The sequence below is a fragment of the Cyprinodon variegatus genome, unplaced genomic scaffold, assembly GCF_000732505.1.
Source record: "Cyprinodon variegatus isolate N-32 unplaced genomic scaffold, C_variegatus-1.0 Scaffold825, whole genome shotgun sequence".
Lineage (NCBI taxonomy): Eukaryota > Metazoa > Chordata > Actinopteri > Cyprinodontiformes > Cyprinodontidae > Cyprinodon > Cyprinodon variegatus.
The window spans coordinates 327,109-333,881 of NW_015151278.1; the positions used below are offsets into that span (position 1 = coordinate 327,109).

General features: G+C 37.6%; 1 protein-coding gene across 2 annotated transcripts in view; it reads left to right on the forward strand.

Annotated features, from left to right (window-relative positions):
- The first annotated feature begins 2,848 nt into the window (after nt 1-2,848).
- ttbk2 (tau tubulin kinase 2) overlaps nt 2,849-6,773 on the forward strand; it is a 31,955-nt gene continuing 28,030 nt past the window's right edge. The window contains exon 1 of one of the 2 annotated variants that reach the window (XM_015396861.1): nt 2,849-3,241. The gene's annotated coding sequence lies outside the window, so the exon portion shown is untranslated. The remainder of the gene's footprint in view (nt 3,242-6,773) is intronic. The other variant, XM_015396862.1, reaches the window with a different exon arrangement.

Consider the following 6,773-nt stretch of genomic DNA (forward strand, 5'->3'; position numbering starts at 1 on the left):
CCAAAATCCCAATATCGTGCATCCCTAAAATTATTTTTTGCATTTTTGATTAAATGCAGAAAATCTGAACCCTCCTACTCCACTCCACTTTCCAGCTAATGGAAAGTCTTTCAACAAGGCAATGGCTGTTATATTTAAATGTTAATCTAATTAAAGTTTAGACACACACAGTTAAGATGAATTACAAACACAAGCTTTGTAGGCTCAATAACCATCAAACCGTTTCTAATTTCCCTGTGAGATGTTTTTATAAGATCCAAATAGTACATACAAACAAGTATTAACATGTCTTACACTTAGACAACTTTTATTGTTGCTGAAAATTCGTTTTGAACAGCTTTCATGACATTTCCATTTCTCAAAGTGCAGCAGTGATCAAATGTAAACAGCATGGGAGAAAAACATGGTGCAAAAAAAAACACACTGATAAGGAAGTTCAGAGCATTAATATATATGGTGCAATGATGCAGTGTTTTGGTTTGGTGTTATCAGTGTGATGCAAAGTCTGTGACTTGTTTTAGAGTTTTCTCAACAGTTCAGCCGTCTGATGGTGGTGCGGAAGAAGCTGTTTCGGAATCTGCTAGACCTGCATCAAATCCCAGAAGGCAGCAGGGAGAACATTCCATGGAGTCTATGGTTCAGGATGAAATGTCTTTTATGGAGGGAAGAGGAGCCCTGATGATCCTCTCTGCTGTTCTCACCACTCTTCTCACCTTCTTCCAGTCTGAGGCGCTGCAGCCTCCACAGCTCACAGTGAGACAGCTGCTCAGAACGCTCTCTATGGAGCTTCTGTAGAAGGTGGTGAGGATGGGTGGGGGCTGCCATCACTGATGTGCTAGTATGGGGGGGCAAGGGTGCCTTTAAGCACTATCTTTCAAAAAAGAAAACATAATTTGGTCAAAGAGTATTATGGGTTTCTCCAGGGCAGCCTCTTTTCCACGGTCCTGCTTCTGGTATTCAAAGACAGGGCATACTTGTGATGTTCAGTTTGGGAACCTTTACCGTTCTTTTAGAATTGGTTCGATTAATATTTTCAGACCATAATCCTCTGTGACTTAGCAAAGAGAGAAGTGTCAAGGATAAGATGCCTCTGACTCTAAGGCATTGGTTATCTATAAAAAACAAAGAAACCCCAATGATTGTACCCTTGAGTTGGAGTCGACCTTTTCTTCAACAACTTTTTGAGCAGTGTTTACCTTTGACATCAACTTCAGGTGGTTTTGGATGTTTTTCTTGTTTCCTTTGTTAACATTGATGCTGCCCATCCAACAAACCTTATGTGGAATTTTCTTTTGTGTCCAGATCATCAGAGTTTTGGTACAGTCCAACAAAACCTCTTCCCCCCCCCCCCTATCTTCAGCAAAAGTGGTCACAGGTGCATGCAGCTGATTTGGAGGTGGCCTTGTAGCTCTAAAAATACAGGATTGGAGAAAATGAGAAGCTCTGAAGAAGTCCACAAGTGAATATGAATAAGCTCCACTTAAGTTGATTGTTTTTGCAAATAGATGGACAAACCACCTGCTACCTGGAGTGTCCTCATTAGTAGTCCACCCCTGTGGAATATGGACTCATTATAAATATACCTGCACAATTTAGTGCTTGGATGTCAATTACAGAACAGTATTGAAAGAATAATTGATAATGCTGAGGGAGATGTTAGAAATATGGTTGTTGAAGTCTCCCTTTATGCTTTCGACATCCCTTGAAGTGCTGATTTATCCACTGGCTGAAAAATAGAAATAATGTTGCAAAGAAGTACAATTACAAATATATTATCATTCAGCTATAGGAAGTGGCCAATAATAAACCTGCAATAATTAGATAAGCAGCCCCCCCTTAGGAAAAAGTAGTATACTTGAAGTAAATTCTATTAAGTATAAGTTTAGAAAGTATACCGAACAATGTACTTTCAGTGTACTTGAAGTATTACTAAAGTAATACTTCTTCGAACTAAATTGGGACATTTTTTAGTTTACAAAAGTATACTTAAAGTATACTTTAGTAAACAATAAAGTAAACAATAGTATAGTCAAGTACACTTGACTATACTATTGTTAAGTATCTGAAATATAGTTTAGAATAAGTAAACTCTAAGTGCACTGCCTGATTTTAAGTATAAAATTAGTGCACTTTAAGTATACTTGAATAAACTACTTTTAAATCCACCACTCAGGTGAAGGAATCTGCCACAAGCTTTGGTCATATGTGACCAAAATTGATACTGCTTGGCTGACATGCAAAATGCTGGACACACTGAACACCTGCCCCACAGTTTAACATGGTGGTGGCTGCATCATGCTGTGCAACTGCTTTCCTTCAACACTGTCAGATGGAGGAACGACTGGAATTAACTTAATTTTTAGATAATATCTGTCGCTGGAGACTGTACACTTTTCAGATTTTTGTTTTCAAAAGGTTTTGAAAACACATTTAATTTGCATTTAATATTTTTTATATGCACTTCTTGGTGTTTGACTAATATACACAGGAAGCCAGCTTTGGTCAGTGTGAGGGGCTTTACTTCCTGCCACTGAACTGTACACATGTAGACCCATTGTTGGCAGTGACTATTACTGATTATAATATTTAAAAAAAATTATATCTCCCATCATATCTTGAGTTATACAGATTACAGTCATGTTTGTACATTTTCAACGTGCTGTAAAAAAAAAATAAATAAGAGAATTTCGACTCTTAAACTGAAGGTGTGCAGTCCAATGCTGACTGGCTCCCTCTAGTGGTGGGCGTTGGAAACTAACCATTAAATAGATACAAAGAATTTAGTAAAATAATTCGTTTTCTATTGATTGACATAAAACATACGTCTTTAAAAGTATGATAATCTAAAAACAGATTTAAACATGGTCTATTGCGCGTGCGTGGGACGGGTGACTGTGGGCGCGCTTTAAATGTCTGCCAAGCGCGCGACCGAGCTGTTGCGAGGGGCGATCAGATCGGGGCCGCGCGCAGCAAAGCGGATGACCACCGTGGAGCTGTCACGTCACGGATCCGCAGCGAGATGCTGTGGTGACAAGCAGAAGAGGGAACGACACGACCCCCTTTTCTCCCCCAGACGACCATCTCCTCCTCTCCGGTTCTTCATCTGACGCATCCTCCCTCCTCTCCCTATGGACGGGGCGCACGTCATGGCATTCCTCTCCACGTCGTCCCCGCCGCTTCAAAAGCTTGAGGATATTTTGTAACCACACCCGGCTCTTCTTCGGATCAAACACTGCCTGAGGTAAGGTCCTTCCACCTCTCTGCTGTTATTCCCGGTCTGCTTCTCTGTAAAAGGCCGCTCGTCAGCTTTTACGCGCAGGATGTCTCCTCCACGGCGCCACGCCGGGCATTACAGCCTCATCAACGCTGTAGGCTGGATGAGTTTGCGTGGCCTGTGGACGCGCCTGTGTAAATCTGCTGTGGCAACCAGACTCGCTGTGCAACAGCTCCTCATAATAAAGCAGAGCGGATCTTTGCAGAGAATATTTCCACGCAGCGGGATGAGAAATGGCGCTTTGCTTCCACGGCTGGTCATTAAATACAAACCCAAACCACTAAAATAGTCATTTTACTCACTGTTGGTAAATCAATCGGTGTGTTAGAGGCTGTTTAGATGCCCTTTAAGCGCAGGTTTAGGTCTGACCCTCCAGAGCCGGCCCAAGGTGCTGGGAGGCCTGAGGGCAAATCCCCCCCCACCCTCAAATTTAAAAGAACCAGTCAGACTTTCCTACAAACAATCAAACCATATTAAACAATTATGTAAAAGTAAATAAGATATATGTGTTTATATGATATTATTGTTTTCAATCACTTATCGGTATTAAAAACATAACCTGGTCATTTTTGTAGATCTGAATTAGTTATTAAACCTTTTTACCTTTTGAAATAAGAGACAGGAAGATTATTCAACATGTGCACCAGAGAAAAAGCCAACAGCACATTATTTATGATTCAACATTGCTATTAGTTTTGCTCTGATATTCATTAGTCAAATTTTAAAACTGCCCAAAATTAAATGATGTCCGTATGTAAGGTAGACGCTGTAAAAAGATGCTCTAAGCTGTTTTAAAGGGTAAAAAGGGTTTTATTTTCAGTTAACAATGCAGGTAACATGTTTTTGATAGCAGTAAATGAGTAAAAAAGGTTTTTTTTCAATATCTGTATTTTTCTTTTTTTTATTATTTTGGTCGATTGCTATTTTCCACTTCAAGAAAAAGAACTGATCATGAAGCAAAAACCAAACTACCAAAAAGTTTCAGGTTGAAGCAAAGATTATTTTACCCAGTTATATATTATAACACATTTAACAGAAAGAAAACTAAGCAATACTTTTGTAATTTTTGTTATTTTTCAAATTTTGCACGATACATTTTATAAACAGCAAAATAAGCATAAAAAAACAAAACATCGTTATTGAACTTTCTATTAAGTGATAATTTAATTCCTCCAATTAACTCTATGCAGTTCAAATACACCTTTTTTTATTTTATACTTATTTTGACTGATCTGAAAATCTGAAACTACTGGATACTTATGCTTCAATCTAAGTAGATGGTGATCAAACTGCTTCAGGTGAAAAGCCTCATATTGTTTTGGTAGATACTGCTGAGCATCAGCTGAAAGTTTGGGTGAGAAAAACTCAACCATTCTGGACTTTTGCAAGTATCAATGATTTTCCAAGCAGGAAATTTGCAAGCTACTCATTGCATTTCCCTCTGGAGGTCTTGTCTTTAAAAAAAAAATTCCAGGCATTGTTATAAAGTGCGAGCTAAAGCTTGGATTTTAAAATATCTCCTTACAACAGAACCCCTGTTTTCTGTTTAATCACTTCCAAATAACTCCCAAGGACACATGCCTCTAGTGACAGTGCTCATAACATTTTTGTTTTCTTCATACATGTTCATGCTTATTCCAGCTTTCTTCTAATGTCCACATAAGCGACTCCATCTGCTGCGGTAACGGACGACTGAACATGAGTTTTCCAAACACTCCTCTGATGATAAACTGTAATTCCGTTTCTTCTCCTTGCAGCGGTAAATATTTTATTTGAAAAATAACCCATAATTCGCTGTACCTGAAAAGAAAAATCTTTAATAATTGTAACATTTAAGATGATATCACTGTTTTACATTAAAAAAAAGGATAGACAACATCATTTAAAAGCTTTCTGCAAATTTAGCACACTATAATTGAACCCCTTTAAATAAATGTTTAGTTAAAAACTCTAGATTCTGTCTTTTTTGGTGGGTTGACATTTTTTAGGGTTATTGTCAGTCAACCTGTTTACTGATGCACAACCTGCAGACTGGAGGGTTGCATGAGGGCTCTCTACAGAAATAAAGCAGTCACCTTGAACACAAAGGTTAAAATAAAAACATCATATTTCTATTTAGCCATAGGCTGCGCTACTGTACAGGGTGTACCACCCTCTCAACCAATGACAGCCGGAGATGGACACCAGAACCCGCCCCTCAGACACTGCCTAGATTGAATGAATACAGCTAATTTATTTATACACGAGTACCTATGGGAATGAAATACAAATATATTAACCAGTTAGAGTTTAAAAGGTAATCACTATCATCTGCTTTTTTTTTTTATTTGCTTCAACTTTGTTTTCCCCCGTTGACCCCATCACAGCACAGAGGTCATTAGAGTCAAACTGAGGCTCACACCCGTTCTGCTAATCCCCTTTGCAAATAAAGTGCAACTTAAAAAAGGTTTCCTTCAAATATGTGAAACCCTTAAAAAAAGCTCCTTCATCCTAATGTTGCACAGCGATCGCCTGGATTCTCTGTTTGTGCTGTGATACAGGCTGAGTGAACAGATGTTGTATTTTTTTGTTTTTTTTTCTTTCAGTTTCCTTCAAAGAAACTTGGCATCTGATAAACTCCTGCTTTAGTATCTAGTTGTGTTTTTTTAGTGTCACTTTACTGTCAGTTAGAAATGGAAAACATGAACTAATAGTATCTCTAGGCAAACAGTCATTTAGTTTTTTCTTTGCATGACCGTTGAGCTAAACATGAATGTAGGATTGATAGCTATGTTTCTTACAATAAAGACCTTATTTTTGACCTCAAAACTCAATTTTTTTCGTAGCATTTTCTCATCTCACTGGTCAAAAAAAGATGACATTGGATCTTAAACTCTATTTTTTTTTTTTATTCATTATCGATCTTGTGAACTCCCATATAGAATATACCAAAATAATGATTTCTAATTGATATATTTAGAGAGAAATCATGATTGGACTATAAAGAGATTTTAAAGCTACGATTTTTACCCCCCTTTTTTATGGTGCGTTCCATTTGCAATGTTTAGGTTCCAGTTTTCTGCTGATATTCCTCGTTTTTTATATACATGAGAACAGCTCCGCTCTCTTTTATAACATGTTCATGCAGGCTGTGTATAAATATAAGAAGGCCATGCCAGCACACCTGTCTACGATTTAGTTTATTACCACATTTATTAAGCAACACAGGAACAATGTTATTTTGACAAAAAAAGTAGAAATTCAGCTGCTGATGGGGTTGGTGGCTTTGTCCATCTTTTAAAATGTGCTCAGTTTTTGGAAATATAATTAAAAATTTTTCATCATCCAAGTACTTTAGGCAATGTATGTCTGAACTGCAAAAGCAATCTTAAAATGGGTAAAAAAAAATCTTAAAATAAGTGTATTTACCCTTAATCTGCTGATGGAATGAGTATGTTTAGCCTTAAAATAAGGTCATTAGATATTATGCACTTGAAATAAGAGAGAGCAGTTATTTTTT